Source organism: Paroedura picta, chromosome 13 (assembly GCF_049243985.1).
Source record: "Paroedura picta isolate Pp20150507F chromosome 13, Ppicta_v3.0, whole genome shotgun sequence".
In the NCBI taxonomy this organism is placed as follows: Eukaryota; Metazoa; Chordata; class Lepidosauria; order Squamata; family Gekkonidae; genus Paroedura; species Paroedura picta.
In genome coordinates, this window is record NC_135381.1 from 20,637,314 (window position 1) to 20,650,712 (window position 13,399).

The 13,399-nt window shown below is 43.9% G+C and overlaps 1 protein-coding gene and 1 long non-coding RNA gene across 7 annotated transcripts in view; one reads left to right on the forward strand and one right to left on the reverse strand.

Moving 5' to 3' along the window:
* The window catches only part of KLHL13 (kelch like family member 13), a 68,188-nt gene extending 63,400 nt beyond the window's left edge, over nt 1-4,788 (reverse strand). Inside the window, exon 1 of one of the 5 annotated variants that reach the window (XM_077307597.1) lies at nt 4,608-4,788. The gene's annotated coding sequence lies outside the window, so the exon portion shown is untranslated. Of the gene's footprint in view, nt 1-4,286; nt 4,398-4,607 lie in introns of those variants that run through there. The other 4 variants (XM_077307595.1, XM_077307596.1, XM_077307594.1 and 1 more) reach the window with 4 other exon arrangements.
* LOC143822449 (uncharacterized) lies at nt 4,772-11,824 on the forward strand. Of its 2 annotated transcripts, XR_013226156.1 has the most exons (5): nt 4,772-5,122; nt 5,386-5,492; nt 9,189-9,379; nt 10,003-10,101; nt 11,755-11,824. It is a non-coding gene; the product is annotated as an uncharacterized LOC143822449 (long non-coding RNA). The 2 variants fall into 2 exon arrangements; XR_013226155.1 differs by lacking the exon at nt 11,755-11,824 and having other exon boundaries at nt 10,003-10,197.
* Nucleotides 11,825-13,399: the final 1,575 nt, after the last annotated feature.

Here is a 13,399-nt window from a genome sequence, read left to right on the forward strand (position 1 = left end):
AAGCAAGTGGAGCAGGGATTCAGGCGGCGGTGACGTCCCTTGGCAAAAGACTACCCCCCCCCCCAGGCCTCAGTAAAATTGGAGGGATTTAATGTAGAACCCCAGAACTGGTTTCTGGCTGTTAGTGCCCAACACACTAATTTACAGATGCTCACTCAAGTCATACCCATTACCTTCCTGAATCTGGCCTTGCTTCTGCTCCAGAGATCAAGGCAATAAATACACTAAACAATGAGTACTTGCCTTATCAGTATAAAGGGCATTAACCTCGTCTGGGATTCAAGTGAAATAACACCTCTTTTATTTAGACAGTAATTCGTTCAACCTAAGCATGCTTAGAGGCTGTAAAGCCTCCATTACAATTGATTCACCATCCTTTACCCTAAAGAGAAGAATATAGATTTCCTCCTACATCATAAAGAAGCAGCACAGGGAAAATCCAAGGGTTCCTACAGGGAGAGCTAAACCTAGGAAGCTGTGTTTGCCACTGGCCTTGGACTTAAAGGCTCCCAAGGGCTGAGAGGGGCCACAGTTGCTCTCCAGTCGCCAATCTCTGCAGTATCTGTCTGAGGCTTGGGGATCTCGGATACAAGACAGGAAGTAGGGATTGTTCCTTGGCAGTACACACATAGTTCCCTGTACATGGGTGAGAAAGTGACATATATAGTCATCACAGAACTCCTAAATTATTAGGCCTAAACCAGATGGAAATACAGAGCCATATGCACAGCCAAAATTATGCTGCACTATTGCTCAGTCAGAAGAGGACAATTGCTCCTCCCCACAGCCAATCAGACAAATTATGAGTCTTATCCTTACAAATGTAAAGTGTTACCTTGATTTCAAAACAGAAGGTGATCACAAATATGGATGGTTAAGACCCCAAATCAGCTCCCAATTAGCCACTGTACCAAGTAAGATACAGAGCCAAGTTGCAGGGACTCCTTATTACTAAGAGCCAACTTGGTATAGTGGTTAAGAGTGGCAGACTCTATTCTGGAGAAACAGGATTCCCCACTCCTCCATGTAAACCAACTGAATGACCCAGACTTATTCACAATTCTCAGAGCTGTTTGTGCACAGCAGTTTTCTTGCAGCTCACTCAAACCCACCTACCTCACAGGGTGTCTGCTGTGGTCCAGCAGCTATTGAAAATCAACTTTATTTATTACATTTGTATACTGCCTTCCCTTGAAGCTCAGGGCAATTCACACGGAATATAAAGAACAATACACTGAACTAGTTTTTTGTGTCAAATGGAATAAAACAATGGTAATAATAATAACAGAAGATAACAGTTTAAACAGGATAAAAATCAAACAGGTCCATGGTTCAGTTCAGGTACATGGATTCCTGGGAGGGAGCTTCAGGGGCCCAGTGCGTGTTGCTGGTTCCAGTTGACCTCAACCAAATACCTGGCAGAAGAGCTCACTTATGCAGGCCCTGCAGAACTTAGTTTGCAAAGCAGCTTATTGGGGGGGGGGGGGGTTGGATGCTGGCCTGTGATCATTAATTTTATTGGCCCACTTATCTGAATATTGCACATCTCTTGGCTTGATAATGCAGCAAACATCAGTGCAAAGAGTCACCCTTATAGTCATCAAGTTAGGCATTCCCATGGCCCTTCACTATACCTAATAGTAAAGAGGAACCACTCAGCATCAGTCATGAATGCACACAAGCCAGGCCACCCATACATAAAAAAGCGTCTTCTACAAATTTATGAGATTCAGTTGCACCCACAAGGTTTTCTAGGTAAAAGCTTCCAAGACTCAAAGCTCCATTACTCTTAAAAGCTTATACCCCTAGAATCCTGTTGGTCCCCAAGTTAACCAAAGGGAAGAGGGAAAGCCCAAATTATTTGAGAGCTGAATACATCCAGATGACACAGAAAACAGAGAACTTCTGAGAGTCAGTCAAAGGAAATACGGAAGTGGGGAAAGAATTGGCCTGCATGTGCTCCTGAAACCTTGTGAAATACCAGTAAAGTAGAATTATGCTGCCTTTCTACAGTTCCTCATGTCCTCCTAACATTTAATTTGAAAGCCCAGGATTAGAGAAATCACAACCATTATTGTCACCCTCTCCTCAATATTTTAAAGGGGTCCCTCAGAATCCAAAATTACTTTTCCAGTAGCAGACAGCAGCCCTCTGTGCCATTAAGCTGTTTCAACCAGCCTTTCACCAATGTAAGAAGAAAACCTATGAAAATGGAGGAAACCTTGCAGCACACAGATGAAAGGAGAAGCTGAAGAGACACCATGTGAGCTGGAGAACAAATTAGGCAACTAAGGCTGCAGGAGTGAGTTTTATAACTGGCACAGAGGCCGGTGCTGCTAGCAACACCAGCTGAATGGCTGATTTATACTTAGCTATTTTAGAAGAGAGAGGGCTTTGCCCAATCATCTTGACTTCTCTTTGGCCCACAGGAGCCAGCTCCTGCATCCACCAGAATGATTCCCGTTAAAATTCCAGCAGGACCCATTATCTACCCTTGTGCACCCTCCTGAAACACTAAAGGGATTTATACACACACACCCTTTTAACTTCATATCTACTTGATTGTCTTAGGGGAAATAGAGCTATGGTTTTTAAAAAGGCTTCAACTGTTACAAAATCTAGTGGACAATCATGAGACATGATTTTTTCATCCAATCAGTTTGCAATTAACCTCAAACAGCTTCCCTTTTAAAAATCTTATTTTAGAAACGCTGTGTGTTAATGTACACTACTCACATAAATGCACTGCACTTAAGTTTGCAAATAAGGGGACATATCAATATTTAAAAGCTTAGTTAGAAGAAACTGAACAACTGTTTTTAGAAGTGCCCTTTTAATACAATATCATTACAGAAGTGCTTACTATGAAACACCCAAACTTTAACAGAAAACCAGGATATAGCCCAGTTTATTTTCAAAATATTTTCAAAACAATGATGTTTCATGAGCAGGATAATGTAGTCAGATGGTCTAAAAGAGGATAGATGACAAGAGTTCAGGGAATCAGTGCCAATATTTTCTCTGCATTCACACACCTAACAAGAACAAGTCAAACATGAAACTAACCCAAAACTTTCTAGCATAACTGCAAACGCACTTCAACACTGTACAGTAAAATGGAGGGGAAAACTTTCTTCCTATTACACAAGAAAACACATCTATGGCAGCAGAGAAACCCACTGAATAGAAGTGGAGAGAAAAGTTCTATAATCCAACATCATTCTGGAATCACTCCAGCAGAAACTTTTCTCTCTCTCTTTCTCTCTAGCTGGGCTGAGGGGGAAACAAGTATTCTCTTAATCCCCAGTACATCTATTTGCAGAGAAGATGGTCCCTTTTCCCTTTTGCTGGCCCACAATAAAAAATTATGCTCTTAACATGTACAGAGAACTGCAGCCAACTTTAAACTAGGAAGTCCCCAGGCCCAATCTCAGCTCAGCCAGAAGCTTACAGGTTGGTTTAAAGAAAAAACCACACACATACACAATACAAAACTTGCAGGGTAAGGCAATACTTCACACATCGTGTTCTCCCAAGAGCTCCAACACTGATATTAGCTTACAAAGTGTACACCACTTTTTTTTTTATTAAAATGAATATCCAAGATAGTTTATACAAGATTCTTCAACACAACCATCACACCAACCCAGCACCAACAGACATGCTGCATGTTCCAGTTAACTAGAATCACCCTATAATCATGGGTCACCCAAGACGTCTGGAACAGGAGAAACAGCTGTTCTACTGAAGTGTATAAAAAGTTTTTACAAGGCAGTAGACAAACAAATGTAAGGCAGGCAAACTGCCAAATTGGAGAAGAGCAGTCCCTGGAAGCATCCACCTGGCCTCACAGACAGGAAGGCATTAGGAGGAACAAGTCAGCCAATGATCTAAGAGGTGAGTTTGGGGAATAGACGTCCATCTCATCCCTATGTCTCAGGCCACTCAGGGTGCTCCAGAGTCAAAACTAACACTTCCAAGTGGACTCAACTAGAAGCAGCCTCACACACAACACATGTCAATTTCTGCCCTATCATAGCACCACACAATTCTGACCCCAGGCTGACACAAACCCATTACACACCCCAAGTTCTCTTCTTCCATCCCAACCCCGGTCATTTCAAGTGCAAATTCAGACAGCAAGTTCCTGGAAACAGTGGCCTTTCTTTTGCCTAGGCCTCACGCGATGCAGCATATCAATTAACAAAACTTGAATAATAAGTAGCGTTTTAGCAGCGGCCACCCTGGCAACACACCATGCACAAAACTACAAAGCCACACCGCACCTCCACATCCAGACCAAGAAAATCAACCACGTGAGGGGGACCACAGTCCACTTTCCAAACTGCAGTAATTTGGGGAGGGGGGGATTCTAGACAAACTCTCCCCCCCCAATTCGGAGGTGAGAGATTGGATGCCAACCTCCCGTCCCCTCCCCCCCCCTGGAGACCATCACCGGCCAATCGCATCACCCCGTTTCCTCGGGAGCAGTTGATCCAATACGCAAAGGCCTCCCAGAAGCCCCCCCACCGTCAGCCAATCACGGAGGAAGACACAGAGCGGGCCTCCCTTCCCCCTTCGCAACGAGCGCCTTCCCCGCTCCTCACCGTCGCCTCAGCCGCCTTCGCTGCCACCCAGGCCGCCGGCGACGCGGTGTCGGGGCCACGGGGGACCGGCCAAGCCGCCACTCCTCCCCGTCTCTCCCTGCGGCGGGGACTGCGGCGGCTGCGGGAGCTTTTCAAAAGTCCTCCCGAGTCCGGAATCAGGAGCCCCGCCCCCGTTCCCTTTCGCGCCGCCCTCTTGCGTCACCCACACGACGGGAATCGAGCTCGGCTGCGCTTGCGCCAGCATGGGGGCGGGGGAGCGAGGGTGGAAAGGGCGGCCAGGCGGTGGCTGTTCCGTGTGCCCATAGACTACAACTACCGGAAGGCCTTGCCGCTACTATGCAGGCAGGGGTTCATGGGAATTGTAGTCCATGGAGTTCTGAGAGCGGTGCGAACTCGTAAGCAGCGAGAGACGGCGGGGCGGGGCGAGAGACGGTATCTGCGGAACTTTTGAGCTAATTTACTTTTAACTGAATTTACAGTGATACAGTTTTTAAAAATTACTCCGTTGCAGAATGGTAACGTTTCAAAGGTTCTACAGTTTAAAATGTTATGTTCCGCCTTTAGAAATATAAGATCATGACTTATTTATTTATATTTATATGCCGCCCTGCCTTTCAGCTCAGCACGGTTTACATTATAACTCTCATGACAATACAGTACAGTGAAACATTTGGATATAAAAACGTATTTAACCATGACATTTTTTTTTCAACAGTGTAATAACAACAGTTCCCAATAAATAACAGTTTGGTCTGACTGTCACTCTGTTTTTCTGCAGTTTATGGGGCTTCTGTCTGATGGTTTGGAGGCTTATTGAACTGGCTTGACTAAATGCTTGGTGGAAGAGCTCCTTTTTGCAGGCCCTGCGAAATTGTTTGAGTTCCGGTAGGGTATATTGTTTGAATAAAGTTTTTGCCATCGCCAGCTTGAAAACTATTCTTTCTGTTTATACAAGGACTGGGGGCAGAAGGTCCAGGGATTAGTGCTGGTGCCTACTATCAACATTCTCTGGTACCATTCTCTCAGCTCCTGGAGGGCCACTGCTCTTTTGAGTGGGCGGGTTTGTGGTCCAACTCAATGTAAAGCAACTTTGTGCTTCAGCATGTACAAGGTTTGCGTTTCAGTTCTTGGTATCTTGAGCTAAAAAGGGTTCAAAAGAAGAGCAGAGACCCTGAATGGACCACTCCTTGTGTTCATATCTCAGTGGTTTGCATAGACTTTGCATAGACACAAGGCCCTAGGCCTGGGCCAGGTTATGGAACCTTGTTAAAAGATCTCAGGTAGCACTGCTGGAAGGAACCTTTTGCTGGTCACCATAGACAGCTATTGCCTAACATGTGAGCTGACATTGCTAAATATCCAGGGACTCCTGCCTTGTTAGTGGTAGGATATCAGAGACTCTAGTTCATGCCAATGTTTGTTTGATGGGAGTTTTTCCCCTAGTTGTGCATGCAGAATTGCAGCTTTAGACTTAATTGTAGTAATTTATTTCTGTAAAACATTTATGTCCCACCTCAAACTCAAAGTGACTATTGTAGGGCTACACTGTTACTTTTCGACTGGAACATAAAGTACCCACACGGTGTAGGCTCGGACTGGGAATCTAGGTTCAAATCTTTGCTTGACATGAAACTCAATGGGTGATTCTTATCTACCTTACAAGATTGTTGTCAAGATAAAATGAAGGAGAGAATTATTCACTACCCTGAGCTCCTTGGAGGAAATGTAAATATATTTTGGGTCATAAATGCTATCTCGGTGCATCAATAGCTGCTGATCTGACCTGATAATAGTTTCTCCAACCAAGTCCAGGATGTTCTTCAGTTAAATATCCCACCAGCCTCCAGGTTTGGTTTGGTTTGGTTTTGAATTGTTTATTGATCTGGCAAATCATATTTCATGTGCAAAAAGCAACTATAGTAGGTAAGAATTCCCTCCTCTCTGATGGATATCTCAACAGTAGAGGCTGCATTTTATGAATCTCAACTGGATTACTATTATCTTTTTTATTTATATACTTCCCTCCTGAGTTCTGATGTCTTAAAGCGGTGAATATCATATGAAGTAGAGCCTCTTGTGGCGCAGAGTGGTAAGGCAGCCGTCTGAAAGCTTTGCCCATGAGGCTGGGAGTTCAATTCCAGCAGCCGGCTCAAGGTTGACTCAGCCTTCCATCCTTCCGAGGTCGGTAAAATGAGTACCCAGCTTGCTGGGGGGTAAACGGTCATGACTGGGGAAGGCACTGGCAAACCACCCCGTATTGAGTCTGCCATGAAAACGCTAGAGGGCGTCACCCCAAGGGTCAGACATGACTTGGTGCTTGCACAGGGGATACCTTTACCTTTTATCATATGAAGTTCTATGGGGGGGGGTAGGATTAAGTGTTTGATCATCCCATGCTTTGCCTTTTTAAAATTCAGCATTGTGAAGGCACCCAGAGTCACCTAAAATGGCCAGTTCCATCCAGCAAAAGGTCAAAACAGGACTAATTGTAAAAGCAAGTGCAGTTTTTAGCCCAGGGCTGCATTTTAAAAAGCACCAACAAGGAGATGAGCTTTGCATATTGGTTTTTTAAAAGTTCACTTTGCACAAGATGGAATTGATCCCTGCATAATGAATGTGAAGAGAGAGCTGACATTCAAAAGGAGGCAAAAGAAAGATGGTGAGATCAGAGAAGGTTGCTGCTGGCAGGGGAGAGAGAGAGAGAGGAAGTAACTGCCTGTCATTTGCTTAAAGGGAGGAGAGGGCAGCATAGCGTCAATCCTGAATGACTCACTAGCACTGAGTGGCCTGACAATGAAATAAATCAAGATGGGTAGCCATGTTAGCCTGTCTATAGCAGTAGAAAAGAGCAAGAGTCCAGTAACACCTTAAAGACTAATAAAATTTGTGGCAGGGGAGGATCTTTCATGAGTCACTGTACTCGATTTTCTTTACTGTTCTGAAAGGCAACAGAGATTGGACGGCGATCCTCGACCTAAAATTTTTAAACTGATCTATCTTGCCAAAGAAGTTCCACATGATAATGTTGCATTCCATAATAGAGGCACTCCAGGAAGAGAAATTCCTATCTTTCCTAGGCCTTCAAGAGGTCTATTTGCCTATACAAATCAGACTGATCCATCACTGGTTTCTAAGATTCTGTGTAGAAAACAGGCACTTTCAATTCTGAGCACTTCTGTTCGGACTCTTCTTGACCCCCAGAGTGTTTTCCAAAATTCTGATCAATCTCACAGTACTTCTCAGGAAACAGTTGATCCACATCCATCCTTATTTGGACAACTTCCTTATAAGATCGCCATCTCAGGTTCAAGCAGTGGCCAACACCAATGCAGTGATCAGCTTCCTTCAGCGTTTTGGCTTCCTGTTGAATTTTCAAAAGAGCTAGTTCCATCTCAGCATCTAGAACATCTCAACATAATCATAGATACACAAAAAGGGATGTTCACCACAGGCAAGAAAGCAGAGAAAATCAAGATGATAGAACCCTTTGCCCAACCCCCCCTGGTGGGATCCAATTAATACGGGAAGCTTCAAAGGAAAAACCATCCAGGCCGCTGGGAACTCAAGAAACCCAAGGACAGAATCCAAATGGGGAGGTGAGAATGTAGGAGGCAGGGAAGAACAATAAATTCTCTAGAGTCAGTTGACCCATCTAACCATAACAAACTGAATAACATAAGCATGCATATGAAAAAGAAACAGCATTCCACTCAGCTAATAGACCTTGTCCAAACCCAGGGATCTTTAGGTGAGAACTGGAGATTACACAGCTTTTACAGATCAATGGTTCAATGAATGCCAACATGATTTACAATACAAAAACAGTTCCCTAGGCTGAGCAATTTAGACATTGAAGCCCCATGGTGGTAACCATATACAGGATGAGGTGGGGGGGGGGGTGATGGAAAACTACACATTAAGACCACAACCAATTGACAGAACCACCTGGTTCTGACACCCTGATGATAATTGAACAGTGTTGTTTTGCACCAACTGAAGTCTTCAAGTTGACTTTGAGAGGAGGTCTATATTATGAGAACATGATGATGATGTTGATGATGTTACCCATTCAGTCGTGTCCAACCCTTGGCGATTCTATAGGAAAGTTTTCACCATACGTTTCTGTCAATGACCACTTCTTTCAATTGGTTCATGGTCATCCCTGTATTGGTTTTGATTGTGTCAAGCCAGCGGATCCTTTGGCGACCACGTTTCCTTTTGCTGCTGAACATGCCGAGCATTAATGATTTTTCTAACAAGTTTGATTGCATGATACATCCTAAGTAAGTGAGCTTTAGCCATAATATCTTGCCTTCTAATGACACAGTTGGTTTGTTCCTCTCTAAAACTATCTTGTTGGTAACTTTGGCTGTCCATGGTATTCGCAGCATTTGTCTCCAATGCGTTTGCTGGCAGGGGCTCATGGGAATTGCAGTCCATGAACATCTGGAGGACCACAGGTTGACTACCCCTGATGTAAGGCATCCCATAGCTTCTTGTGATCAACACAATCAACACAATCACCACTGTAAACAGGTCAGATTAGTAATCTCATCTCTATTTGCTTTGTATGCCATCCAGGGGAGCATAAGAGCGGTGGAGTCTCTTTCATTGGAAGTTTTATGATGACTTTGGATGAGCACCTGTCAGGAGTGTGTGGCTTTTAAGTCCCCAAGAAGGTCAGGGAGTGGATTGGATGACCTTTTGTGGTCTCTTCCAGCTCTGTGATTCTGATTCTGACTGTGATCCATTCTCGACACGCAGCAATGCAGGTAACATTTCCTGTTCATATGTTTTTTACCTTTTCCTCACCTATCCTGGGAATTTTGTCTGCAAAATGTGTCTTCTGTTAGCAATCAATAATTCCTGCAGCCAAGCAATCAGGTCTGGTTGCAATTAAGGATTGCACTGAATGTAAAATAATTATTGATTGCCGACAGCAAAATTGATTGCCCAAACCTGGATCTAAAGAAGGACTGATCAATGGTGCTGTAAGCACCAGGCCATGCAAGTGTCATGATGTTGAGGGCCCCCATTAATCAGCTCTGCTGCCGCCACTCAAAACAAGGATGGTGTTTAATATGCATGCACCACCATTACTCGTGATGTCTCAAGGTGAAGGAGAAGACACGAAAACTACAGCTTGCTTGTGAACTCTAATCAGAAAGTTCACTGAAGAACTCTTCCTACAAATAGATTGCTGTGACTCTTTGTTAAAAGGGAGTTCTGCAGCCATAGTATGGCCACTGAATGTATCTTTGGATCCTTTGGCTAATTCATTTATTCTATGTATTTATAGCCCACTTTGAAAGCTATTACATTTTAAAATTCACACCAGTTTCTAAGATGCACCAGTCCCTTTTTATTGTATTTTGTACAAACAAAAATCTTTCAGAAATGCTGTGGCAAAGCTGAGACTGTCACTTGGCAGGGATGAAGAAGTGGGGAACACATCAAACTGCCATGTACCAGATCAGGCCATCCATTTATCAAGGTCAGTATTGTCTACTAGGACTGGAATGGACCTCACAGGAAAGGTTCAATTGGGGCCCATCTCTCAAAGATTCCACACAATTTTCTTCAGAATCTGCCAGGCCCCTTCATCTTTGCCCCCTGCCAGGTAGGTTTCCTGTGTGCCTCCCTCCTAGCTTTGATCATTGATATGACATAAAGGTATTTAACAGCCTTTGCTGTAGGTAATTCAGGGGAAAAGGATGGAGGTTTTGTCGTAGACTAGTCTTTTTTGCTTTCTGGCATTGACTTGTTTATCAGAATTAGAAATTCTCAGTGGCAAAACTCACCTTGGCATCTCCTGAGCACACACATGCTCTCCACCTGGTCTGCATTTTGGGGAATCAATATGATTGATCTACTATGGGCAGTGCTAGAACTTCCCTCCCAGTAGTTTTCAGCCATGCCTAATTAAAATGGACTTAACATGGCTCAAGCCTTTCTCAAATGCTCAGTCCCTTTCTGTATGCTATCGACTGTGCTTGTTTGAACTGGGGGGTGGTATTGCTTGAAACCATAAGCATTATGGATCAAACAACACCCGCAGCGTATCGGGAAAAATGAGCTCATGTTTGCCCAACATGGTGATGTAGTGCCTTTCTATCTTCTCTAACTTCTTTTACCTGTTTTTTTCCATTGGGTGCCACAATGCAAAGGAAGACAGCAAAGTGGCTGGCTCTTGCTAAGAGACAAAGTCTAACAAACCCCTTCTCAAGAGTTAGCTGCTGATTTCAAACAATCCTAGTTCATCTCTAAGATCCCCAAATCTCTTTTTATCTAATGGTTTAATCAACACATCAGCAGTCATGTTATTAGTAGCACAATACGCAACATCAATGAGTCCTTCTTTGAATTTCTCTCTTGCAATTGCTATCTTGATCACAACATGCTTCATCCCATTCTTCATATTCTTGCCTTTGATCATTGCAATACAGGCTGCATTATCTTCATGCATTATGACTGTCTTAGGTTCATCTATAAAGTCCTTCAGTACAGTGGTCCCCAACCTTTTTATCACCGGGGACCGGTCAACATTTGACAATTTTACTGAGGCCCGGGGGGGGGGGGTAGTTTTTTGCCGAGGGACGTCGCCGCCTGAGCCCCTGCTCCACTTGCTTTCCCTCTGGTGCCCTTGACTTCCCGCCACCCGCTGGGGGGTGCTGCCAGCAGCAACTGCGCAGTGCCACGCCGAGGGGGAGCCCCAGCCATGGCGGCCACTGGAGAGCACCAAAGGTGAGCCGGTGGCAGAGTAGCAGGGCAGCCCCTGAGGCAACAGCTGGGGAGGAGGACGAGGAGGAGCCATGGCGTAGTACCGAATGATCTACGGACCGGTACCGGTCTCCAGACCGGGGGTTGGGGACCACTGCTTCAGTAGACCTATTATCCATTCAAGTTCATTGCAGGCATTGCAGGCTGCTATGCCTTCTGCCTCTGCAGCTGATCCAGCTATCAGATGCTGTCTAGTTGATCAGGTTTCCACCATAAAAGAACAAATATCCACTTGTAGATTTCTTTTCAAACTTGACTTCATGCCAGTTTGCATCCATAGATCTCACTAGTTGTGGTTCTGCACATGATGATATCGTCAACTTCAAGTCTGCGCTTTTGTTGAGATGCTTTGCCATCCTTGTTACAGCATTCCAGTCACAGGGATCAGGAGAGTTGACCTTTCTGCTCAAGTTCCGTACTGCAGCTGTAATGTCAGGTCTGGTAAGATTACTTAGGTATAACAACTTTCCATTGGCTTCTATGTATGCCTTGTTGTTATCCAGTGGTTGTCCATCAGGTAAGGACATGTAAGCTGTATCTAGTGGGGTGCCAGTTCCTTCTTCTTATTATTTTCTAGTATATTGATATTGTCCATTTTTAATTCTGGAGTACAGACATGGTTCTGCTGCCCCTCGTTTGAATCTTGTGCCTCGAGTAGGCTGTTGAGCTTCTCATTCCATGCTCTAGACACTTGTGTTAGTCCACAGAAGTGACAGGAGGCATTGGTTCCCGCAGATCATTCAGGAATCCAGTATGAAGTATTTGGCCATCAGAAATGTATAGCTCATTAAGAACATGTTTGTCGGTCATGTTAAACTGTATGTTTTCACTTGGGCAAATGTGGTATTTTAATGTTGGTTCTTCATTGGCTTCTTACCCTGAATTTTGGCATCTCTTGGCTGTCAAATTGTGGAAGGCTGCAGACCTCTGCTGAACAGTCAATATGGTGTATAGTCTGAAGACCTTCGCAGGGAGTTCTGATCTGCCCATAGTTACATGTGCCCTACTGACTCCCAAATGGCTTATAATGTTTCGCACATAGTTCTAAGTTCTTAGAAATGTTGATTAGCTCAGAATGTGACTGCCCACGTATTGGCCAGGGCAAGTTACAGTGAATTTATTGTGCCAGTCTGTATCCAACTCTAGGGATTTCCAATGCTTTTCTGAGAGCCATTCAAGGTGCTGGCTTTGACTTTCAAAGCTCTGAAGAGTTTGGCACCAGGATGTCTTACAGATCATTTCTTCCCATTTGAATCTATCAGCACATTTAAGTTCAGCTGAACAGGCAAGACTACCTTCAGAAGTTTGGTGAGTGAGCAGTGAAGAGAGGACCTTGTCACCCTTTTAAAGTTAGGAGCTTTGTTTTAAAAAAAATCACTGTGGGGGGTGGGGGTGGAAGAAGGTGTTTTGATTCAATAGTGGTCATCCCTTGTTGTTTTTGGCTTTTATCATCTTCTTAACACCTGAGCTTCAAAGAAAGATGCTGAACATGGTCATTCTGCCTGATATGGGGTTTTTTTGTAAATGTTTTTACTTATTGCAATATTATGAGATGTTTCATCGCTCTCAGTTTCTTCTCTTCTAATGTTTTACTAGCCTTGGGGCATCTGGTGTTTTTTTATTGCTTCTTATAAAAGTTTTATTGTAAGTCACATAGGTGGGTTTTCTGTAATATAGGGTATATGCAGTTGAATAAACAAACTTGTTTGTGTAACTTGCTACAGTATTTCCTGAGCAAAAGAATTCAGATACAGGGAAAAATATGATGGTTTAAAAATCCTGATCCCAAGGGATGAGCCTTTTTTCTTATACTGTATCAAGATTAAATAGCTTGCTATGGGCTTTAGTCAAAACTTTGGTGACAGTTGTGAGCTCCCCAACACATAGTGCTGCTATTCTTTCTCTCCTGGAAACTAGTTGTGTGCAAGTTAACACATTTGCCTGTTGTGTGGTTGGTAAATTCCAGATTTGGCAGTCTACAGGTCTGAGTAAAAGCAGAACAGAAACTTCTC